This window comes from Pelobates fuscus, chromosome 5 (genome assembly GCF_036172605.1).
Source record: "Pelobates fuscus isolate aPelFus1 chromosome 5, aPelFus1.pri, whole genome shotgun sequence".
NCBI lineage: Eukaryota > Metazoa > Chordata > Amphibia > Anura > Pelobatidae > Pelobates > Pelobates fuscus.
In genome coordinates, this window is record NC_086321.1 from 341860100 (window position 1) to 341887677 (window position 27578).

The 27578-nt window shown below is 40.0% G+C and overlaps 1 protein-coding gene across 2 annotated transcripts in view; it reads left to right on the forward strand.

The window, feature by feature from the left end:
- The first annotated feature begins 8916 nt into the window (after positions 1-8916).
- The window catches only part of CSGALNACT1 (chondroitin sulfate N-acetylgalactosaminyltransferase 1), a 369464-nt gene continuing 350802 nt past the window's right edge, over positions 8917-27578 (forward strand). For both annotated transcript variants that reach the window (XM_063455808.1, XM_063455810.1), the window contains exon 1: positions 8917-9344. The gene's annotated coding sequence lies outside the window, so the exon portion shown is untranslated. The remainder of the gene's footprint in view (positions 9345-27578) is intronic.

Consider the following 27578-nt stretch of genomic DNA (forward strand, 5'->3'; position numbering starts at 1 on the left):
ACTATACTGAATCTCAGTTTCTATAGTTCTAAGATGGCCAATTTTCTTATATGCTTTTACGCATATTTGGAATTCTGTGTAATAGTAAAAGACTGTGCATAATAGCTATGAGTACAAAAGGCTGGATATAAGATTGACATTTAAGAATTATTTTACTTACGATTTTAATACAAGGATTATTACTATTAAGAAGATCATTCTATAGACTCTCTTCTATATATTTTTTACTTACACTTTTTCACCTATATTTTTACTTTTTTCTATGTTTTTACTTTTTGCATTGGTTCCAAATTTAGTTAAAACCAGTGGGGGGGGGGGGGGGGGGGCGGAGCCTAGCATCCAAGCAGAGTGGCTGTGCTGAACCTCAGCTCCCACTACAGTATGCCCTTTTGGGGGTAATCCCCTCAATAATCGGCACAATCGCACCCTGGAGAGAACCTGGCATGAAGGGGACACCCGGGGCTATCAAACGATACCGAAATCAAGCCTGTACCACCCCGGGGACCCGACAACATGCCTTGAGGCCTACCGGAGATCAGGCAGCGGGGAGACGGCCGCTCCCCAGGCTGACTGACCTGGACATGGAAACCTCGAAAGGGTCACCCCCTACCCACCCCCCCCCCCCTCTGCACCGATGGGGGTCATCTCGGTCCACACTAAGCAACTGGAATGGCAATCATAAGCCAACCATACAAGTCGAGGAACCGCAACATCAGGGCAGCCGAGCACACGGCGTACCCAAAATGGCGGCGGCGAGTACACCTTACGAGCTGAAACATCTACAAGAGATGGAGGATCACAGCGACATACAGCAGCGTTTAGATGCAGCTTTTGCCCGATTCTGGCACAAGCTGGTAACGAGGCTGCAAGCACCAACGGCAAATCAGCCACCCCACCCAGATAAGAACGGACCGAACCGAGCCCATGGAGTACAGAGGAAGGTACCACCGAAAGGGCAGCCAGACCGCAAAAAAGCAGCAGGGAACAGGGGGAAGAGGCGCCTCACTCCGGGCACAGCGACTATCCCCAAGCTAACCACGCACGCACGCAGCCCACCCAGGCTGGGGGCCAGGAGGAAACTGCCTCCGCAGCATCGACCACCCTGCAGAAGGAATGCCCGCCGCTGGCGGCGACAGGTCACCGGCTCCATCTGCACCCGATATGGGAATGCCTCGAACTCACGGAGTCATCGAGTCAGTGGTCAGACGATGCCACCCTATATGTGGGCCTGGGGCTGGAGGGGGTCCTCGCCCCGCATCTGCCACTCTAACACCTTTTGCCCTCTCACTCCCGATGACAACATACCGCGAACTGGCAAGGGCTGAGCGGGACTGATTTGCGGACACTCCGCACTGTTTAACTTTCTCCTCTCACCTTCCTTATCTCTTTAGGTCCCCTCTATACAGGACGCAAAGCTAAGTTTAAATGGTTACCTTTGTCGCAGCCCACCATCTATGCAACCAGTTGTGTTTTTTTTTTTTTAATCACTGACCCAGTTAAACCCAATTGCATAGCTTAAGCACTGTGTATCTCCCATATCTGTTTTGTTATACAGTTAGTTCTGCATTGAACCAATGATACCCATTCAGCAAAGCAACTGTTTTAGTATATCTAGACACGAGTCTGTACGCCTCTCTTTTCCTATGTATGTAGAATACTGTTTAAGTCCAGCATGTTAATATACTGAGCCCTCTGGTATAGTATATGGTTTAATTCTATTAACACACTCAGAAGGCATGCATCTAATCAACCAGCCTGCACAACTCAGGGTAATGTTACCTCTGCTAGATTAAAAATCAGTTTATCCACTTATTGTGCCTTTAATCAACAGGACCTTATGATCCGAAGCTTGTATCTTCAACATATAGTTTAACGACAAAAATTTTAAAAAATGAGGCATCGCTAATCTGGAAATGTACCGTAACTCAAAATTGTTAAATGATGTACCTAAGCTGTAAAATCACTCGTACAATTTCCCTGCTTTTCTTTTGTACCCCATCTTATATGCCTTCAATAAAAGACAGATTTACAAAAAAAAAACACACCAAAAAAAACAGTGCTCTGTGAATCCTATGCTTTGTATAAGATTTGAATGTGAAAGCATCAATTTTATTCCAGTCACCAAATGCATCTGGGCGATAACTTGAAATCCAGTCAGACGGACCAAATTCAGAATTAGGATTAGTAAAATTGCAAATTGCTGGTGCGGACGGAATTCAGTAATTTTCAAGTAATTTTATCCATTCTGAGTGTTCAATAAATAACCCAGTCAGTTTTCAATTCACTAAATTCTGTGTTTAGTTATTAGACCTTAAACTCTGCTTTACTGGTTCAATAAACCTTTAGAATAAAGTTGATTAAATAAAAAAGTAATTAATTAATTTTACACTATCCACTCGCTGACCTTTTGATAATGTATACCCAAGGTACATATCGTTGCCATAGCACATATTGATTTCTACTTATCTGTGAGTGATAAATTGCTGATCGCCAGTTTGTTTGTTTTTCAGAGAGCTATGAACATGATGATTTTAATAAATGTTTATGATAAAACACTTAATCGGTTATTTTCCAATGAAACACCACCAATTTTCTGTATAATCCAAGAATCAAAATTGTCTTTTGTCAAGGCATCTTCTTACAAATTGCACAAATTTGTCGATGGAGGATTCAAAGCTCTGAAAACGAGCCACACTCACTGGCAGTTATCATTAGAGATTTTATCTTCTAGCTCAAAACAGCAAGGTGAATTGTTAGTGCAGGACTCACCTAAGAAGTTTTGCCTTGACGTGGCAGGTGAGCTTACACTTGAATTGCCATTGAAGTGATGTAAAAAATTTGTGCATAGGGATTTGGGATAGTGCACAAATAACTTTTTTTGTTGGTTTACACTCTCACTGATACTGACACACACTCACTATCAGACACACACTAACAAACACATTCAGTAACAAACACAGACAGACAGATGCTCACTGATACTGACACACACACACACTCACTAACAGACACACACTAACCCACACATTCAGAAACAAACACTGACAGGCACATGCTCACTGATACTGACACACACTCACTAACAGACACACACACTAACACACATATTCAGTAACAAACACTGACAGACACACGAACACACACTCACTAGCAGACACAAACACACACACACACATTCAGTAACAAACACTGACAGACACACGAACACACGCTCACTAACAGACACACAAACTAACACACACACATTCAGTAGCAAACAGACAGGCACATGCTGACTGACACACACTCACCGACAGACACTCACACTCTCACTGAAACTAACTACCATTCACTGACCAATATTAATTCAGCTTACATGCAACACATGCAGGAATTCTCAGTTGTAAAACAAGAAAATAGAAATATCCGTTTGCCACCATGCAAGCTACTGACACGCATTGCAAACACAACTGCAAAATAAAACCAAAAAGCTGATTTGGAAAAAAATTCTAAAACTAAATTATAGCTTGGGTATTTTTATACCCTGAATTTTAGAATTTTGTTTTAAATTCACTACAATTCTGGCTTTAGTGACTGAAATCCTAATCGCTTATGAACACCAATGCGGCCCAATTCTAAATAACCATATCCATAGTTACAGCAATAAATGACACAACTACAAATCTGCAAATTATCCTACACACAGAATATACTGCAATACAAAGATAACGATAGATTTAAATAATTAATATGTTAAAGTCTTTTTTGGTGCAGAATTTGTGTTCATCTTAGCATATCTTGAATAAATGGTACCAGGCCAGCTATTATGTTATTAACTTTCCTTGAGCCTCTACTATCAGGGTTATTTAAAGAACTAATTCATTTCAAAGTGAATTCAAGTTAAATTAAAACAATTTAAGGCCAGAATAGTTGACTTCAAATTTAAGGCCAGAGTAGTTGAACTGAAAGCATAGCTGATTTGGCTTTTTTGACCTTATATTTAGAATTCACTTTGAATTCACTTCAATTTCCTACTTTAACCCTTTAAGACCGGAGGGCGTACTATTACGTCCTTTTTAAAGCTGCTCTAAACGCCGCAGGGCGTAATAGTACGCCCTCCGTTTTTTTTTCACTTACCCGGTCGCCGGCGATCCCACGCCGGCGATCGCGGTTGGGAGGACTCCCAGGGAGCCCCCCGCGGCACGTCTGCCCTCTTCAGCCCCACCAGCCATGTGAGAGTGAGGTCCTTGCGAGGTCCTCACAATCACATGGCCGGGATAGCTGCCTGGTGCATTGCCAGCAGGGGGACTAACTGTAATGACAGTTGTTCCCCCTGCTGGCTGGAAATCAAATTAAAAACAGTTAAAATAAGTGTAAAAAAAAATAAAATATATATACTTAGATCATATATATATATTATATATATATATGATCTAAGTATATATATACACATATACACATACACTGTCTGGGTGTATTTTAATATTAATATATATATAATTATATATATATATTAATATCAAATTACACGTAGACTGATACTGATTAAATATATATATATAATTATTGTTATATATATTTATAGATAATATAAAAAAATATGTAAATACGTAAAAAAATAAAATTAAAAAAATAATTACAAATAAAATATTAAAAAATATATAGATGTGTTTTATTTCGTTCTAACTGTATTGTGATATTAATATATATATATTTATATCAAAATACATGTAGAACGAAATAATATATATATCTATATACATAAATATATACGTATATAACACTATATATATACCTATATATAAATAAAAATATTTTTAAAAAATTATATATATGTATATATACACATATATTAATTCTACACATATATTTATGTAATAATTTTACATAATTAGGTATCCTAATAAATTACAATTAGCGGGACCTGCCTGACAACCCATGCTGAAAGTATAGGGAATTTAATTTGCTAGCACTATATTTAACCCTATAACTTTCCACGACACCATAAAACCTGTACATGGGGGGTACTGTTTTACTCGGGAGACTTCGCTGAACACAAATATTAGTGTTTCAAAACAGTAAAATGTATTACAACGATGATATCGCCAGTAAAAGTGACGTTTTTTGCATTTTTCACGCACAAACAGCACTTACACGGACGATATTATTGCTGCAATACTTTTTACTGTTTTGAAACACAAATATTTGTGCTCAGCGAAGTCTCCCGAGTACAACAGTACCCCTCATGTACAGGTTTTATGGTGTTTTCAAAAATTACAGCATCAAATATAAGGCTTGTGTTTCATTTTTTTTCACATTAAAATTCGCCAGATTGCTTACGTTGCCTTTATGACCCTATGGTAGCCCAAGAATGAAAATTACCCCTATGATGGCATACTATTTGCAATAGTAGACAACCCAAGGTATTGCAAATGGGGTATGTCCAGTCAGTGGCGTACACACAACCCATGGGGCCCCGGTGCCAAAACTGATCCGTGGGCCCCCCCGCGCGCGCGCTTACTCTGCGCGGGCTGGGGCCGCAACACATGGCGGCGGGCACCGGGTCGCAGGGCTGCGACCTGTGTGACCGCGGTATGTACGCCAGTGCATGCATAAACACATACACTTAATGGATCACTACAGACACCCAGATCACATCAGCTCAATGAAGTGGTCTGGGTGCCAGGTCTCTAGTTTTAACCCTGCAGCTGAAAACATAGCAGTTTCAGAGAAACTGCTATGTTTCACTGAGGGTGATCCAGTCTCTAGTGGCTGTCTCATTGACAGCCGCTAGAGGATTTTCTGAGATTCTCACTGTGAAAATCACAGTGAGAAGACGCTGAACGTCCATAGGAAAGCATTGAATAATGCTTTCCTGTGGGCGGTTTGAATGCGCGCGTGGCTCTTGCGGAGCTGAGAGGCGGAGAGATTCCCAGCGCCAAGGGAGTCCGGCGCTGGAGAAAGGTAAGTGCTTAAGACACACACACTCTCATGAACAGACGCACACATTTACTGACAGACACACACTCAGTGACAGACATACATACACACTCACTAACAGATGCACACAAACATACTCAGTAACAGACACACACACTAACACACACTCTAACACACACACATTAACATACACTCACACACTCTAAGACTAACACACACACACACAGACACACACTAACACACACACTCTAACACTAACACACTCACTAACACACACTCTAACACACACTCACACACTAACATACACTCACACTCACAAACACACACTCACACACACTAACACACTCACTAACACACACTCACACACACTCTCACACACTCTAACACACACTCACACTAACACACACTCACACACACTAACACACACTAACATACACTAACATACACTAACATACACTAACATACACTTACAAACACACACACGCACTCACTAACACACACTCACACACACTCTAACACACACTCACACACACTAACACACACACACACTAACACACACTAACATACTGTAGCATTACTCACCTTTCCCAGGGGCCGGCCGCGGTCCTCTCTTCAAGCCGCGCGCGTTCCTGCGGCTGCACGAGCCGCGCGCGGCTCATCCGACGCTTCTGGCAGGAAGGCGGGCAGTGACCGCGAGATGCGGTCACATGTCCCGCCTGAATCTAAGAGCGTGCCGCGAGTCTCGGGCGCACTCTTAAAGAGACAGTGGGAGCCTAAATTGCCAAAAGGCTCCCATTGGCCCCTGTCATCCCACACACCCCATACCCTTACCTTTTGGGGAAGTGGAAGTGACAGGAGCCAATCACATTAGTTTTGAAACTACTTATACTTACCCTTTTCCCTTAGTTCCTTGCCCTATCGTGGTTTCTGTCTCAGTTCCCTTTAGCGCTTGTTGTGTTCAGTTGTGTTCCTCCGTATTTGACCTTGGCTTTGTATTCTGACTTCGTTTTCGCTTTATCCTTGTCTGTTCTGTTTGCCGGCTTGCTGTTTCCTGTGTACCAGACCCCGGCTTGTCCTCGTTTACGCTGTCTCTTTGTGCCCTTGACCTCGGATTGTTCCTGACTCTGTACTTCTCCTATATACGTCGAGTCCGGCCATTCTAAGGTCCGGTAGACGTATCTCACCTCTGTACTGCCTTCTGTTTAGCTGGATCCTGCGTGTAGGGGCATATTCTCGTTACACATACACTCACAAACACACACTAACATACACTCACACTCACTAACACACACTCACACTCTAACATACACTCACACACACTAACATACACTCACACTCACAAACACACACTAACATACACTCACACTCACAAACACACACTAACATACACTCACACACACACTAACACTAACATACACTCACACTCACAAACACACACTAACATACACTCACACTCTAACACACACTCACTAACACTAACATACACTCACACTCACAAACACACAATAACATACTCACTAACACTAACATACACTCACACTCACAAACACACACTAACATACACTCACACTCTAACACACACTCACAAACACACACACACACATTTTTTTTAATCCCCCCAGCCTCCTTACCTGTGGGAGAGCTGAGGGGATTCCCTGGGGTCCAGTGGTGCTGCTGGGCTCCTGGGGGGCCGGTCACCCGGCGGGCTGGCCGGACCTGCGGGCGCGCGAGGGAGCACTGTCTCCTGAGTGCTTCCTCTTCAGCTCCCTCGCGCGCCGCGTACTGATGCCGGAGCCGGAAGATGACGTCATCTTGAGCCTGAAGATGACGTCATCTTCCAGCTCCGGTATCAGTGCGGTGCGTGAGGGAGCTGAAGAGGAAGCACCCAGGAGACAGTGCTCCCTCGCGCGCCCGCAGGACCGGCCAGCCGGGTGACAGCAGGGCCAGCCTCGGGGGGCCCTGAGGTGGCCGGCTCCTTGGCCCCCCAGGAGAAGAGGCTGGCCCAGTGACATACATACCTGGGTCGCAGGGCGGCCGGGCCCCCTGGTGTACCCCGGTATGTACGCCACTATGTCCAGTCTTTTTTAGTAGCCACTTAGTCACAAACACTGGCCAAAATTGGCGTTTTTTGCATTTTTCACACACAAACAAATACTAATGCTAACTTTGGCCAGTGTTTGTGACCAAATGGCTACTAAAAAAGACTGGACATACCCCATTTGCAATACCTTGGGTCGTCTACTATTGCAAATGGTATGCCATTATGGATGTAAATTTATTTCCTGGGCTACTATACAGTCTCAAAGGCAACGTAACCAATCTGGCGAATTTCAATTTCAAATGTAACACGCTATATTTGACCCTGTAACTTCCCAAAACACCATAAAACCTGTACATAGGGGGTACTGTTTTACACGTGAGACTTTGCTGAATACAAATATGTGTATTTTATTGCAGTAAAATCAAACAGTATTATGACATTGACAGTTAAAATGTCATGTAGAACTAAAAAAATAAAAAAAATCGTATTTTCTCCCATTTTTTTCATATTAAATTATGTTTCATAGCTAAATATTTGATATTAAATGAAAGCCCTGTTTCCCCTGAATAAAATGATATATAATAAGGGGGGGTGCATTTAATATGAAAGAGGTGAATTACGGTTGGACAGACATAGAGCGCAAATGCCAGGTTTTGTTTACATTTTGTTTCGTTCACAACTTGTACATTTGGCTGCGGTCTTAAGGGGTTAATAAATAACCTCGTTAGTATTTGTTTTGTAAACAAAACTATTTTTTCCCCAGAGCATCTGCAGTTGTCTGTTTGATAGTGGTAGAATCACGTTCACCCCTTGGTGGCGCTGCGGCCACTTCTTCCTCAGTAACTCCTGTTATACTGAGAACCCAAGTCTCGGAGATCGAACCCTGGTGTAGCTGTCTCTAGCAACACTGTATCAAGCCTGGGAAGGAAAGATCCTCAGCAACACCCTTTGATTTCTCCTGTGAGTTTAGCTGAAGGTGTCCCTGTGACCCCTCCACCCTCTCTGCTGTGCTCTCAGAAAAGGTAGTGATGCAGGTTTAGCAATAATCACTGTTTATTCTAAGGACAAAGGGTGTGTGTCTTTTAGCTCTCTCACCGGCTGAGCTGGAATGGCTGGTTAGCAGATGATCAGAGAGGAAAGTTTATCAAGTCACAGAGGGCTGTCTGCTGGAGGAGACCACATGTGTGACCATCAATGTGTGCACTGCCCCTGATTGGGCACCTTAGATCAGACCCCCCCCCCCCCCCCCCCATGATTTGGATTACTGCTGCATTGACTGAGCGCATGCTGCCAACAAGAGGAACTTCACATCAACTTTAGCAAAACTGGACTTAACTGGCATCTAACCCAAGCCAAACAGGAACAGGGCATACACTTCATACAGGTAATGGGAACTCTCAGGAAATAGAAACACTAACAAAATGTTTGTTTATGTCAATAGAAATGTGTAAACCTGGTTTAAAAAAAACCAAAATCTCTCTCTCTCTCTCTCTCTCCCTCTCCCACTCCCACTGGTCCTGAAGGGGTTAATTGTAGCATGTTTAGCTTGTGTACATTGAGCTATATTGCAAGCCAGCCAGTTTGATGAAGATCTTGGTGTAGTTTTACTAAACAAACCAAGAAACGTCCCTTCATTCAGCTTCATTGGTTACTCAGTATCATTGAAGCCATGCTATATTGTCTCTCTTTTTTTTTTTTTTTTACCAGGGATACTTGTGAGAAATGCATGCAGCAGAATGGCATGGTAATGTTTACTGTCCTGTAAAATGCATTGTATAAGCTCTTCGAATTAAAATGTTGGTGGTGTAATCACACCCTTTGTGGTTCAGAGGGGATGGATAGTAGATCACATTTTGCATCCAGGCTTTAAATGGTTAATCTATGGCTGTTTCATAACTTTTTGCCTTCATTACACCTGACATCCACAGGTGTGTATAGGATTAGTCTCTGCATTCTAAATGGCTTTGGTACAAAGGAATGTCTATTTATCCATGGATTTAACATATGCAATCTCATTGCAGATATAGGGGAAATCCACTTGCTGCTGTTGATTTGTAACTCAGTAGTTGTCTTTGTGAGAGAGATTCTTTGAGTGTTTTTTTTAATGGTTGAATCTGTCAAGTGCTGTTATCACAATGAATCTCACTGACAAACATTCTGTGTGTTTGTGTAGACAGGTGCAACTGTGATGCTCAAATAGATAACAGTACATTATATATGATGTGCTACTGGAAATTGATATATATACAGCAGGGCATTGAGTGTGTGTGTGTGTGTGTGTGTTTTATATATCTCTAGAGCAGTGGTGCCTAAAAGGTAGGTTCTCCAGATTTTGTAGAACTACCACTCAGTCTAAAGGCATGCAAAGCATCATGGGAGCTGTAGTCCTAAAACAACTGGGGATCTACCTTTTTGGGCACCCCTGCTCTAGACTGTAAGCACGTTTGAGCCGGGTCCTCGTCAACCTATTGTTCCTGTAAAATTTTGTAACTGTGCCATTTATTGTTTGCCCTTGTTATAATATTGTAAATCGCAGCGGATTAAGTTGGCGCATACAAATGCTAATCGTAATAATAGTTATGGTTTCACCCTGTAAAAAAAACTGCAAGGCTCTCTGTATGAATAGAAAAATCCAAATTTTCCCCCATTCTTTTAGTAGAATGGTTTAGTGTTAATTCTGCCAGTTTTTTTCATAAGCTGCATACCAGTGGGTGAAAGTTGCATTAACATTCTGATATAACAGGGAGAGGTTGGCACGCTAGAGAACTGCAGTAGCAGGTGAAGATGTGTGTCAAACATCAGTATTCCGCTAATGATAGGCTGACAGAGTTACAGTGCGATTTAATGAGACTGGCTTTACAGGAAGGCTTTACTATCCAGGTAATGAATTGGGGTCAACTAACTAACTGCTAAATTGCAGCATTTAGGCAAAACTAGCCGGGTTGAACAAATTTAATGAACTCTAGAACTTTTCCAGCTTTATTATATTGGCCCAAAGTTTACTGTTTAGTGAATAAAAATCTCATTACCGGATATTATTAATGATAAATTTTATAATAAAATCTAAATGGCAACATTAAGTGTAAAACAGAGCTGGATAATGTATCTCCATCAAAAATTGTAGCCTCAATTTTCCATGTATTTGACTAATTACAGTGTTTAGTGTTTGACATGTATGTGAGTAAATTCTATTAATTAACTGGGGTTAATTGAAATTCAATATGATCTGCTGCAAGACGTGCTGCTGTGTTCTATATTGGTTTACACGTTTTACTTGCGTCATTGGAAGAGGTTTTCTGGTTTTGTTTGGACCAAAAGGAAAGAGATTTTCTTTTGTAGGAAGGAAAGCATGCACATCCTGTATGCTTATGGTACTGTCAAAGCAGTAAGCGGTCCTTGAAGTGTTAGTCTAAACACCATGACCACTTCAGTGATTTTGAAGTGGTCATGGTACCTGGAGTCTGTACGTGCAGCGATTCACAGTGAAACGTGTTTAACCCCTTTGCTGCTGGGGGGTGTAACAAGAGTTTGCGCAGCACTGGCGTACAGCGTCCCCTCGCTCTGCATGGGGACACTGAATGTTCACTATAGAGATGCATTGATTCATTTTGCCACGCATGCGCAATAGCTTCCCGATGCTTTCCTATGGGAAGGCATTGGATTGGCTGAAATCATCAGAATTAACATTTATTACCTGAGAGCTGCAGCTGACCCACTCATGTTAAATGTTGGTATGCATTGGTATTAATGGCTGTCTGGATGAGGCAGAGCCAGTTAGGTATTAAATTGTAAAGGCTTTGACAGCAAACACTGGGATGCTGGCAGGGAACCACTGCACATTGACCGGTTGCTTTGAGCATCCTTAGATGAGGTAATGCTGGACCACTCACAGAGAAGGATTAAAATCCAACAGGAGCTTAGTCAGGCTACGAAGATGCATCCCACCTTCATTATTAATGTACAGATGATGAATGGACCAAACGTGGTCAGGTGCCTTTATGATACCTGGTACCTTTTACAATTCCAAGGTAGTTAACTTGAGATGCCTTATACTTTACATGGCTATGATACCTCATGCCTGAAGCACCCAGCAGTAGCCTAGCACAAGCCGTGATCCACGTATATCATAGCTACGTAGGCTGAACAGAGACATGCATCCACCAAGCTCAGTGTTACTCACCTCTGTTTTTGCTGTTGATCCGAAAGAAGACATAAAACCCAGTTTGAAGCACTTTCCAATTTTGCAACATATTAGGGAAAAAAATTCGCTCCCAGAATAACAGTGAGATCTCTAATTGGATCAAGAAGCGGTTACTCCACAAATGAAAAATGATATCCCTGAATATTACGTTTTGGAAGAATTAATCCATTTTGCTGTTTAAATATCTGTACAGATTCCAGTTTTCCTGAATGCTCACAATTGTACTCTTAGAGTAAATGGACAAGCAAACTGTCACTAAGACATTTTATTATGGCAATTTAAAGTGTATATTGGCCATAACTAAACGGTTAAGGAGCCAGTGACTTCTAAGCTTTCATTGATGCAATCTTCAAGCCTTAATGACTCCTCAGTAATCCATGTAATACACACTTTTATTAAGGACCGTAAAAACATTGATTATACTGGCAGAACCAGAGAATCATTTACACATTGCATGTAAATAAATCATGTAAATGATGCCGTAGAGTAAATGGCAAATGCAAATTCTAAATAATCAGTTATTAGATTTGTTTTCAAAAGAACCGTAGATTATGCTGAATACATTATTAAGGGTAACTTTTAACTAGTTCAATAGCTCCAGCTGAGGCTAAAAACCCTTTGAGGATAATGTTAACGAGCTTGAAACAGATTACATGGAATAATGAAAATTTTAATTATAGCAGGACAAAGCGGCAAATAATGGAACCGGCGAATTTACTGTTCCATATGTGAAAATACCTTGGATTAGTTAATACTACACTGACTTCTTCTACATAACACACTTTAACTCTTTAGTTGGCAATAAAGATGTAATTATTTTTACTCTTATAAGGATTTTCGAAGAAACGCATCACGGGTTGAAATTAAACACAATGATGGACGCAAGTTGTACGTGGCTTACCGGAACATTGTAGCCTTAGGAATACACATCTCGTAGAACTGGGGCACGTAGGCGCATGCGCAGTGCTCAACGCAATGCGCCAACAATTTCTCCATAGAGAGGGACATAAATGTATTATGGTACCCACCCAGGGTTGTTGAATTTGTTTTTGTGACTGCATATCTCAAACCTTCCTTGCGTTTTTTTGTTTTTTTCTTTCTTCTTCTTCTTCAAAATTTCACACACCTACATACATTACATTCCCACACACATTTATTATCCCACACTGAGCTCACTGCTTTTTTTTTACATTTAGAACTCATGTATAAGATGATTCTTCACACACTCTACAGAGTTCGTTAGTGTTCCATTTAGAACCAAAATGCAAGTGTATCTCAACCACTGCACAGACATATAGATTAAAATTACTGGGCCAACAATTAAATTAATGTGTGGTAAAGCAGAAATAGAATTTAGTTGAGGAATATGGGTCTCAAAGAAAGGTTTAAAGAACACAAATTTGCCCCCATCCCTCGCACTCGCCCACTCCCGTGGCACTGAAGGGGTTAAAACCCCTTCTGTCATTTACCTTAAACCCTCGGCCACCGCTCCTCCCCCATTGACATGAGCCGGCGGGAGAGGCCAAATGCGCATGTGCGGCAATGGCCACGCTCTCATTATGATTTCTTCATAGAAAAGCATTAATGAATGCTTTCCTATGGGGATTCCAGTGATGCTGAAAGTCCTCATGCAGAGCGTGAGGACGTCCAGCGTCATTTAGACTACCAAAAGCCATCTAAACACACGGAAGTCTCTCAAGTGGCTGTCTGGTAGACGGCCACTAGACGCAGAGTTAACCTTGCAAGGTAATTTATTGCAGTTTCCTAGAAACTGCAATAATTGCAACTTTAGGGCTAAGGGACATGGGATACTATACCCAGACCACTTCAATGAGCTGAAGTGGTCTGGGTGCCTACAGTGTCCCTTTAACGGTTCTTTTTCTTTATAGGACTTCCTATCGTGTCAATATCTTCCCTTCTCCAGATCCTTTTCAACTAGGTCAATTATGAGTGCTGCATTCTGTCATGGCCTGAAAGTGCTGCCATGCAGTATGTAGAATTCGTAAACTCCCAATTTAAGTGCATTTTTCATAGCTGACCCGCCACATTGGCTGCCTGGGAACCCTCTCCAAAACTCATCCTGTTCTGCCCTGACATAGCTGTTTGAGAAACACTGCAACTGATGTTCCACTGTACTGTATCCCTATTACATAGTAGACATTTCAGTATGTTGTGTGAAAGGTATAAATAATACGCAGGAAAAAAGTCATCGAGTTGTATTTTAATAGCAAACCTCTAAAGATTAGAAAGTAAACATTTTTTACATGCATGGTGGATTAAGTCACGTAACCTGTAAACCTTACAAGATATTCTGGTTTGGGCAGACCTGATTGACCTGACCATATACTAAAATGTGTATATTTATAGAGTTAGAATGCTTTAGAACTTCACATGAATTGATGAGATGTCACTTGGAGGGGAGAGTGCAGTTTCACTGTCATTGTCATCATGTAGACAATGTTCGGTAACCGGAGACTGTAATCTGTGTATTACACCCTTGGCTATGTATATAGCGTTCACAGTGTAGCCTTGTTAACCACCCTTTTTTGATTGACAGGTGTGCTGTAAAATAATAAAAGTTCTTGCAATTTCTACACCACATGGCCAAGAATTAAGACCACGCATTAAAATGATAAATTCTACGATTCTTCTGTTAGAAGCGCAACGTTTGACCACATTATAGCCTGGGGTTTGTTTCATGATAATCTAGTGCATGTGTCTAAATGTGTGAAAAGTCCAATATTTGCATGCTTGATTCTTCATTAGTTCAGTTACAAGCCAGAAACTACTTGGTTGTTTTAGAACATCAATTACCTTTTCTTTTAAGCTTCCCTATTCTAAAACCACCCAGTTCATAATCATCATATAATGTTTTACATCATGGTGCTGGTATAATTTATATATAGCTGAATGCAAAAAGCAGCATATTCTTAATCTGTTACAACAAGGTTGGATAAAAACTTTCATCACTTTAAGCAATTATTACTGTGTCTCAAAATGATTAGGCATAGCTATGTGCCTAACCCCTTAAGGACACATGACATGTGTGACATGTCATGATTCCATTTTATTCCAGAAGTTTGGTCCTTAAGGGGTTAAAGGGTTACTCCAAGCAAAATGACCATTTCAGTGATTTGAAGTGGTCACGGTGCCTGGAGTCTGTATGTGCAGTGTTTCACATAAAACGCAGCACATGTTGAGTTTAACCCCTTTGGTGTCTCCACCACAAGCAGTATCAATGGGGTGTCATTAGCCGCCCGTAACCAGAGTTCTGGACCGGCTAATGATTCCATGCATGTTGCTATACACAGAATCGCTCAGAGAGATCAGCTGACACTCTCGTCCAATGAGTGACTGGCGGTATTGGCTCTGCAGAAGCTGGATGTTGTAAGCCAACAGGAAAGGAGACACGGTGTTTCTCAGACTATAATAATCACTACAGCTTGCTGGTCATGATGGTTGGAGTAACTCTTTAAGATGATAGGACAGCTTTACAAACTAATCTCCCATTATCCTCACTCACTTATAGCAATCTGAGTGCACAGACTGTAATATCTTGGTTTGTGTTTTCTAAGTTGAATAAGTATTTTATATATTTATATCTTCTTTAGTCAAAGGCCCGCCAGGTTAATATACATCTGTATTAACCAAAAAGTACTAATACGCAATCTGACGTTCTTTTTATATATATATATATATATATATATAAAAATGCATTTATCTACTTCAAAAGCAAACAATAATATACTTAACAGATGGTATTTCTTAACGACGTTACTGAGAGTGAGAGATCTTAAGTAGTCGTCTTTTTATCAGCACATCAGGGACACACCAGGAGAGGAGAGCGTAGCGTAGGAGAAAGATAATGTGGTCCTTTGTCCTCAGTTCTTTATAGGCAAAATTACATCAAAACTTTTAATTTAGACTCGGGCCATATAAGGTCCCTACTCCCAATCTCCCTATACGGCACATACCAGGGTCCTCATGTTACAGAATAGCAAACACCATCTGTGCTTTTTAACCCATCAGACATTCACACCTTAATATGTATTTGAATAGGAACATATAGAATATATAATATTCTACACAGACGCACTTGCTAAGTTTAAGATTGGGTGAGAAAAGGGATTGGGAGACGGGCTGGTGAGTGAACATACCAGTAATGCAAAAAGTATCCCTTCCATCATGTCTAAAGTGGGCATGTCAACCTGACAATTACAATTATTTATACAGCAACTACATTTTCTGCGGCGCTGTACAATAGGTCAACAAAAGAAACACTAAATGCTGACAAAACATGATTGACATACTGGAACAGTAGGCGAAGAGGGCCCTGCCCAAATGGGCTTACAATCTAAGACATGCATGCGCGCAAGTGTAGAGGCTGCCTATATACTGTGCGTTGCTGAAGTAAACATGTATGGGCTGAAATGCTTTGGATTGTATCTCAAGTCCGGTAAAAGCATATTCAAATGTGCAAACATGCTGAACTTTGCCCTTGTCTGACAGATACCATGTGACCGAGCCACCATTTTAGAATAAGGGGAGGACTGTGCGCAACTCGTATTTCAAGCAACAAAATGGTGTGACAGGGCTAATCTGAGTGGAAAATGCACAGCCCTTATCGAACATCCCACAGCAAGGCACACAATGAAAAACCCCGAGCTATTATTGACATTTAAAGTCAATTTTACATTTTCGGCCCACAGACCACAGTAGTCAAACTGAAAAGATTTGGGAGTGTTTCCATTTTGGCCTAAGATGTTAAATTCCTTTGTAAATGCCGACAATTCCACTGAGATGTAAATATGTTGACTTTCTTGTTTCTGGAGGGAAATTACGGTAACTGGAAACACCATATTTACTAGTGAAACAAAAAAAAAACTCTCTTTAAGTTTTCCTTTGCCAGAGGCACTACTTCAACCTACGATTAGATGTTATAATACAGAGCTGTATAAAGGTTAAAGCCAAGGTGTCAACTTGCATTCTTAAAGCGAAACAATGCAGGGTTTTATGGTATTCCTGCTTTCACACTGGAGGCTCAATCCACATAACGGAGACAATTATTCTGACATCCAAGCCAGAGTGGAAAATAATCTCCTTACAATCGAATTTGATCTGGCTCTTTCGGAACACTGCCTGAAGCACAGACATTAAAACTGATATGTCTGGAGATATCTGCTTCATTATTTTGCTATATCAAATATCTGAAACTCATTAGGTAACACACCTGTAAATGCTAATCTCAAAAAAAAATAATAATTCTATTATGGTAATTTAAAACTATAAGATAAGCAGTTCTAGTTTAATTGAACTATGATTTCCTTGTGAAATAATGTATTAATTAGTGATACATTGTTTTTTATGGCATTAGAGTTAAAGTTCATGTACACAAAGTGTAAACCGACTAAGAATTATTATTATTTATTTTTTTATGGCGCATAAAATATTAGAGCTTTATCATAGAATTTATGGATTATACTCTAAGAAATAACTGTGATCCCGGCAGAGGTCTCAAGCAAGATGGGAACGGTTTACCCATTCCTACGAGGCAGTGGAGGAAAATAGGTTGAATACTTTGTTTCAGCTGTTATTGTTAATGCTGACAGTAGTATAGCAGATATCTGCAAGAGATATTCCGCATAATGCTATAGGTTGCTTTTTCCTCTGAATTACAGTGGCACTGTCACCCCCCCATAAAATGACTGACTACTTCATAAAGATAGGATCTTTATAAAATACACATATTGACAATGTTGGCAATTCACTGAAACTCCAACCCGGTCAAGCGATATACTGAGGCAAAGTAGGGATACTGGGCAGAGCTACCGCCCTCTAGAAGTGTCAATGTTCTAGCCATCACCAGTAACGGCTGCAGGGATTTGACTTTGTTCCTCCATAGACTTAAATACTGTACTCTGAGTCTCAGCAGTGACATCGACTCCTGGTGCTGAAGTGCCAGTAGCTGAAAAGGACCCACCATCGAGGGTCTCTGCAAAGACTTGGGTAATTGGGTGCCATCTTTGTGAGGCTTAATTAACTTCTTCATTCATGGACTTTCCAGGAACATGAAGCCCACAGAAGAAATATCTCTTGCCTATACTTTGAATTCAAAGAGGATTAATCATTTTGTTTGATCCGTTAAAGATCACAGGTGGCTATTCTCTTACATATGTTCCATCTTTTGCTGATAACCATTCTAGAACCACGTTTGTATTTTGCTCACAAATTTAGGTGATAATGGACACAATACATTGAAAATTAACAAATTCCACCCACATTGTCAATTTACAGATTTACTAAAGCCAAATGCGGTCAGGATTCGGTCGTTACAATCAATTCTATAACCTGCATTAGCAATTTTCTTTTTCAATTTCTTTCTTTTTTTTATTTTTTTCCGTCCCGCGAATGAATGTTCTCAAGGCATTGGAGAATTATCAACCAACAAATTTTGGCCGAAGATAAACCAAATGCATCCATTGGGATGCATCTGTCACTTTTGCAACTAAATTGATTATTTGAAGAACTAAAAGTTGAAAAAAAACAAAAAAAAACATGACCGTGTGAGGGTTAATTGTGGTGGCTGACCAGCACTTGCTAATCAGTCTTCAGATTACAAAAGTAAAAAAAATAATTTAATAACTAAAAAGCTTATGTGGATCAACAAGAGTTATTGGGAGGTAGTATTCCACCATATGCCCCCACATGTCATGCAGACCTTGACTAATGGGGACCCGTCAAGTCTTTAGTTGGCTCCCTTGTTTCTAAATCCATTCTGTGTGGTTTTGTTTGGTAAATGCCGCTTCCCTTAATAAAACTGTAAAAAAAATAATAAAAACAAACATAAAATATCCCGTTACAGACTTGTTTTTCTGGAACAAGGAACTATTTGGCAGGTTAAGAGAGATATTTAAACAAGTTCTAGAAATCCAGAACAATGGCAAAGAAGGAAGGGTGTTGACCACAGTATGAAAATAGCTCTGTCATTAGGAGCTGGTCCAGCATTAGGTGGACATCTATTAAGAAGGATCTCTTAAAAAGATAAGAAAAAAACTTAGTGTCTTTCCATATTGCTACACTTCTTGTTAATCGCATATAATTCATTAATGTATAATGGTGGAGTGTTGTGCTGTCCTTTTGGATTTCTGCCCCTTCCCCTTCTGCCCCTCATGCTTCCCAACTGTCCCGAGTTTGTCAGTGAAGTCACAATTTTTGGGTCCTGTCCCACTTTAGTTCCCTAGTGCAAGGAGGACCCGGAAAGGAGCACTGAAGCAGGGTCTGCCCTCAGTGGGCCCTCCTGCACGATGGACATGCAGCCAGGTGTGACCTGTCATTTTACTTGGGTGGGCCTGCCCCAATTCTGAGCATATACCTCCATTAAGGTAGAGCCAGTGATGCAAATGTGTCCCTGGCCCACCTCACAGTATTCACAGGATGCCAGATTTGGGAGTACCTGCAATCCAGAGATGAGAGGGTCTCCATTCGGCAGCTCAGCTCCACCTGCTGAGAGATTGTCAGCAGTACTGATGAATTCCTGTCCAGAAGACTGCTTCTCAAACAGAGGAAGGAAGAGCACTGCCCCCAATGTCTGACAGCAGGGAGGGTGCAACCTGTTCACTTTATAAAAGTGGCAATTTTCTCTTGAAACAGGGCCTTTTATAAAATGAAAAACTTAACCCCTCAGGGTGTGGAGTTTTCCTTTAAGAAATAGGACCATTTATGAACAGGTTATATAAAAAGAGGCTATTTTGGACTCTTTCCCACCTCCCCCAAGGGCTTGTAAATAAATACATTGAGCTATTGTCCCAATTGCCCCCGTGTTATTAAGGGATGGACCACCAAGTTTCATTCTCTTTACCTCTACCCTGTGTTCTGATAAAAGGGTTTGTGTAGTTAAAAGGTCTATATGATCCCCAGGCACATTCGTGGATGCTTTTGGATAAGGGATAATGAAAAATGACAATGGGACCTTTTAATGGAATGTCCTTCTGCAAGTGTTATTGCCATTGAGGTCTTTCTCTTTAACAATATATTTATTCTAAATTTAGTAGGGACACTTTATTTTTTTTATTTTTTTTTTAACATTTTGAGGTCTGTGTATTCCTTACTTACCTACCCAGTTACTAATAGATAATTTGTTATATTTTAATAGTGTACATTTTTTCTCCTGCATTAATTTAATATAATATTTTGACTATTTCACTACAAGTGAAATGTAAACTTGTCGAAGGCCAGTAAAAATGTGCAATGTGGTTGGTGCTTAAAATTAATATACAAGAAATACCCCAAAACACAAAACGAAATGCTGCTGGTAATATCTGTCAATTCAGTCATTAAATTTCATCTGATAAACACAACCCGTGTTGGTGTATTAGTGAAATATCAATAGGCAAAATTGCATAAATTAAATTTAAATGACTGGGGAAGAAAGCACCATCACAGCGCAATACCTGTTGCTATTAAATAAACGATGTCCAGAATTATTTATATGGTATCAAATTGACTATTTATAGGGGCCTAATATATTGCCTCAAATGTATCAGCAGATTTTCTTCAAAGTAAGAGGAAAGAACACCACCAATTGAAATAAAGTAGTAGAATTTATTAAAACAAGCATAAAAGTCTTACATGAAGGTAAGTATCTTAAAACATATAAAATCCCACAAATGTTCATGCTCAACTCGTTTCAAAGTTTCTGGCATACTTGGGTGCATACAGTATTAGGGGACATTCTCCATATTAATAGCCAATCTTGGCGCTCTTACTCCGACACTTCTGTGTACTTCACATCCAGAACTTTACTTCTGGTTCCATACTGGTGTCCCAGCACGTTTGTGGTTGCCATATTAGTCCTCCTTTGGGTGTAGAATGGTGAGTTTAGAGCACCTCAAATGACAAAAATCTATGGAAATCCACAGAATGGACAGGAGAGGGGGAAAAAAAAAGTGAATCAATTGACCGGTTAGAAGGGGGAAAAAGGCAGATGCGATCCCATCCCTAATAATAAACATTACTCAAATTCTAGGTCCCCAAGTCATGATAGGAGAAAGTATACTGACTCCTTCAATCGTGATAGAAAATCTTTTCATGATTCTAATAGGCAAGAGAGGTCTTTTACAACAAGAAACCATTATATTCTATAGAAGATATTATTTTAAAAAAAAAATATTTTTAGGAATAAGACAAAAGGAGAATATATGACCAAAGATATCCTTTGAAAAGGAAGAGGGTAACCGTGAAAACATTTAAGAAAAGGTTTTTAATTTGCCCACAATTGTAGTCTAAATAAATTTGAAACTTGTGCCTCAAAAAGTGCTTTTTACGTTTAGAGAAGGATAAGAAGAATACTAAAACAGATGATTTTAAACATACTGTTTTAAAACCAGTCAAATCCCTCATCATATAAAAAGCTATTGTATGAAAACCTTTGAAATGGCATGCATAATGGATTTAAAAAAGAATAAAACCCTTCTCAAAATTTCAGCAAAATCTAACATCTGAAGAGAAAAGGGCCATCAAAGATCTTAAGGAAGATCCTAGTATAGTTATTAAACGTACCAATAAAGGCAGGTGAGTGGTTATTCTGGACAAACAGTTCTATGTGGATGAAATATATATATAAACAAATATCAGATACTGAAATGTATTGTAGACTAAATAATTATCAAGAAAAAGAAACAAAAAGAAGTTAGTCGAATATTTAGATAGTGGATATAATACGGTATTTTAAACAAATATGGCAAAGGAAAGGTTTTTTTTTACTGTAAGAACAATACGGATGTGGAATTCTCTGCCTGAAGAAGTGGTTTTATCAGAGTCCATACAGATGTTCAAACAGCAGCTAGATGCATACTTGCAAAAACAGAATATTCAAGGATATAATCTTTCAATGTAGGGTAAGAACTGCTTGATCCAAGGATAAATCTGACTGCAATTCTGGGGTCAAGAAGGAATTTTTTTCCTAGTTTGTTGCCTAATTGAAAGCGCTTCAGACTAGGTTTTTTTTGCCTTGTTTTGGATCAACAGCAAAAAACAAATGTGAGGAAGGCTGAACTTGATGGACGCGAGTCTGTTTTCAGCTATGTAACTATGAATATACATTTTTTGTTTTTATGTGATATATCTAAAATATCTGTTATTTATATACTCCCTAAATTACACAAAGATCCAATATGTTCACCAGGTTGGCCAATAGTGTCAGGAGTGGGTTCATGTTATCCCCCATGTCACAATATATAGTTCTTCAATTATAACCAATGCTTAATACTATTAAGTCATATTAAAAACACAATATAAGTTGCCCCCAAAGTCTAGAAAGTGTTAAATGGAAAGCTGAATATAGGTTAGTGACCTGTGATTAGTAGCCTATATACTATCATACAACATCAAACCGTTTGTGAAGCAGTGGAATTCTATCTCAATGAATCAAAAATGTTTAATAAAGAACAAATTAATTTTATTATTGATGGGATTTTTTTAAATTTGAATTTTTTTTTTCCCCTGATTTACGCTGGAATTTATCTGCAAGTTAAAGGCCAGGCTATAGTTTGCACCATGTTATGCCAATCTTTTTAAGTCCTATTGGGATTATTTTTTTATTTTTTTTCCGGAGCATGACTGGGTGCCAAACTAGGTTTATAGATGATGTATATTTTTAATATCATTTTAAGGATTTTTATATTTAAGCTCCGACCTAGGGCATTAAGTAAACCCGGGAATCTAGTTCTCAAAGAGTTCATTTTTTAGATGAAGAAATTTTTGCTTAAAACCTTAAACTTTTTTTTTTCTAAACAAAAAAGTGGATATTTACAGTTACATAGATTAAATACTTGCCGTTTACTTAATAGATTAAAACAAAATTGTGAGGACTAGAAAAGTTTTTAGAACATTCAGAAATTTCAAAGAAGCAATTTTATGTGAAGGGTTATATAAACTGATTGTTTGAAAAATAATTTAATGAGGCAAATCAAAGAGACAGGAGAGACCTATTAACTTATAAAGAGAAATTGGAAATAATACAATCAGAACAGGTTATGTTTGTATGTAATTTTAGTTCCGAGTCATGCTTATAAAAAATATTTAAATACACTGACATATTTTAAAACAAAATTGAGATTTGGTTAACTATATAGGTAAAATAGCCTATATGTGAGCAAAACAATTAAAACAAATCCTAACTAAAAGTTTTATTGTAGAAAATAAAGAAATATAACTATTTTTTTCTGGTTAAAATGAACGATTTTTATTATTGTGGTAGTATTAAATCTAAGAAAGTTGAAAAAAATGTTGTCAAATGTCACAATATAGTTGTTTATTTCCTACAACACTAATTATGTCATTTAGCTTCTTACTTGTGATTGCGATCTACAGTACATAGGTAGGAAGGAGTACTAAATCACAAGTCAGGATAAATGTACATTAAGGAATTTAAAAAAAATATGATTTATTTGTAAAATGAATACTGCACGGTTTGTTTCTTTTTTAGAAGTACAGTATGTATTTCATGGTATATTCATAACCTAATTAGTGTTTTTACGGTTACCAGTTTTTATATAGTAGATTAATATATTGTGCATGCTTGCCAATACTCTAAATACTAGAACACTTCCGGCAAAACAAGTTATGATGTTGCGCAACTAAAGGGGAACTTACATGGTGACGGCAAACGTGACGTATGTGAAAGTATCAGAGTAAGAGCGCCAACATTGGTTTTGTAAATGAACTGTCCCCTAGTACTATATGTACCTGAGGAAGACTGATAGTTGAAAAGTGTTGTTATGACGGACCGCCTGGCACGAAGACCAGGATCCAGCCTCCAGTGGGTGAACCTCTCTTACTCCAAAGTCTTATTAGAGCTAGTGATTATACTCGGGGGAGTATTGTGATATAGCAATCCCCAGAGTGTGAATATAGCTCTCCAATCCGCCAAACATGAGCCAAGACTTCATGAAGGGATAAAATAAATCTCACTTTAATAGTAGCCACAACTGGCCATTTATGGCAGTCCCCATGCAAGGGGCACTCCCCCCTGGACCTAAAAGTAGACTACTGTAAAAACATATACGCAATTACATTGACTCTGAGGTCCAGGACACTCTCATACAAAACCAGATAATCACTCCTCTGTTCCTGGGAGGTAATTGGATCAGGAACTGTACTAATCTAATTCAAATATCTCCAAGCACAGAAAAAAAACATACATTTTTACAAACCTCCCAAAATACCTTAAAACAGACAAAACACCCACATCAGTTCAGGGGTTCAGGATGATTGCATGCGATGATTTGGGGTATATCCCCCGTTTTAGTGGCTGGCTTGCAGGAGCTATCGTGCAGAACGTCCACTCTGCTAGGAAGCTAGGCTCCGCCCCTCAAGTAAGACTTTTATGTTTGTTTTAACAAACTGTACTACTTTTTTTTTTAATTGGTGGCGTTTCCCCCCACCCCCCCTTACTTTGGAGGGTCCTTTTGAATATCCGTTACCCAATCCCTCACAACTCCCACTCATCACCAAACACACACACACACACATTGAGTACCAAATGTTTATAAAGTGCCCTAGTCAGGAGTAAGGAATAAACCCGAATGTGCCATTTTACTTTCGTCAAAGTAAAATAACTTATAAAATGTGAAAGGATAGAAAAATCAACACTCACCCACGACTGTGCAGTTCAGAGAATAGAGTAAAAATGTGTGGCCTTCCCGAAATTGGAAGGGTATAGAATTGCGCGTATGGTTGCTTTTCCCCCTGTAACATGATCATGCTTGTAGAGTACCCAGAGTTTAAACTCCTATAGTAGTAAAACTGCTACCCCAAAGAAATCCGCTACATTAAAAATTATAGACACACCACCATTTGAAAGCGCCTCACAGTCATATATACCCTATAACTGCCCAATCTGTGGTTTCTAGAATACATTTTTATATTGTGTGTTACCATTCCAACCTTGATTTTGTAAACATTTTCTGTTTTGTCGAATACATTTCTGCTCATCTGAAATCGCTACACTTTGTCGATAGCTTGGTCATGTGGCAACCATATGTGCAGACATACAGTATCTGCTATACACATGGTATAAAAGACTTTATGCTAGACTGCAAACCGATACAGGCCTTGATTTTAATAAGCTTTCCAAATGATTAAATACTGTTAGAAAAACTTATAAATATTTATCTACAGAATTCACCTTTTAAAGTCTATAGTGAATTTTAAGGATAAATGATTTGTAATTTTTTTCTAATAGTGTGGCAAAGCGTATTAAATTGAGGTCATAGTTACCAGTTCTATATTGTTACTTCTTAGCAGGCCCGGACTGGCCATCGGGCACACCGGACAAATGCCCGGTGGGCCGCGGTGGCCATGGGCCGAGGCCGGCAGGGGAGGTCCCAGGATCTCCCCTGCCGGTCTATGCAGGGCTGGCACTATCCGAGCGCCGGCCCCACTGTTTTCAATGAAGGGCCGGTGAGGAGATCAAAGATCTCCCTCACCGGCCCATTTAAATAGACCTGCTGCTGGGGAGGGAGGGAGAAGACCCGGCGGAGCTCTAACTTGCGAGAGTGAACTCTAGCCCGCAGGCTAGAGTTCACTCACCACTGGACCACCAGGGATGGTGTCAGAGTGCCGGTCCCCCCACCTCCCAAGTACCACCGTGCTGGTCCCCCCTCCCAGACTAAAGGTAAGACGGGGGGGGGGGGGGATATTAATGCCTGCTTAGATTTTTTTATTTGTTTATTTACCCCAACACACAATCCCTAACATTTACACACAGCACTCTCACACACATCACCCTCAGCACACTCACACACATCATACACAGCACTATCACACTCAGCACTCTCTCACACACATCACACTCAGCACTTACACACACATCACACTCAGCACTATCACAAAACACATCATACACAGCACTCTCACACACAGCACTCTCGCACATCACACACACAGCACTCTCGCACATCACACACACAGCACTCTCGCACATCACACACACAGCACTCTCGCACATCACACACACAGCACTCTCGCACATCACACACACAGCACTCTCGCACATCACACACACAGCACTCTCGCACTCGGCACTCTCACACACACATCAACCTTAGCACTCACACACATCATCCACAGCACTATCACACTCAGCACTTTCACAAAACACATCATACACAGCACTCTCACACACATCATACACAGCACCCTCAAACACATCACACACAGCATCCATCATACACACATACTGCACCCCTCGCATACACACAGAACCTCTCCAACACACTGCACCACACACATACACAATACTTCCAAACACATACTACACCCCTAAACACACACTCTCTACAAACACTACATCACCTATACACACACACACACTATAGCCTGTATGCACACATCCCCTATACACACTTCTCTACAGCCCCTAGCCACATATGCATTACATTACACCACAAACACAACATGACTAAAACCAACCTTATTACACAATACCACACCACAATCAGCTCACTCTACACACACAATCCCACAAGCAGGCTCCAAACACATGCACAATACTCTTTCCTGGCATTTTTGTCTCCTGGTATCCATTTATAGAGACACCAGAGACAAGTTGCAAGGAAACACAGTGCAAGCATGTTATTAAATTTGCTTGCGCTGTGCAGAACAAATACAGGCCTTTTTTTCTCATGCTAGAGCTCTTTAGCAGAGCTCTGCGCATGGTCTGCCCTGGCCTGCACTTTGAGAGGGGGCGTGTATGTTGTTAGTGATGACAAAACACACCCTCTCTGCCCCGCCCCCTTCTTAGTGGGCCGCTGTGATAACAAAAATGCCCGGGCCGAATTTTTATCCCAGTCCAGCCCTGCTTCTTAGAGTGGAAGGGTTTTATTGATACATTTGTAGATTCATTGCGTTTTAAGTTGCAAGTCTGCATGAATGTGAGTTCTTTGCCAACCTCTACGTGTGTGTTTCCAGCCATATTCTAGATTCAAAACATTTTCTGTAATAACTTGTAGGAAACCTTTCTTCTGTCGTTGGACTCCTGATGAAGGTATGCGTGTGTGTGCATAAATGACCTTTTCCATAAAACCTGCTCTGCATATGGCTGTTATCTTGGTAATAAGCATATTTGAAGACAATTGTTTGCTTTTCACATACTCCTATCTTATTATCCATCAATGTTCATTCTAAACAAAATACCTAGATATTTTTTTTTTTTTTATCCTCATGATCTTATTAGAATATATTGGTTTTCCCCTGGAGCAGAAATCTTGTCTTTTTGTGTATCAGAGATGAAAGTCTTACCTATCGTAAAGCAATCTGTCTGTGGTGTGCTAAATGTGGCTAGGGACTATACTGTGTATATGTTTTCTGCTGGCTGTAAAGTGTATGTGTGTGTGTGTAGGGGTTGCAAGAAAGCAC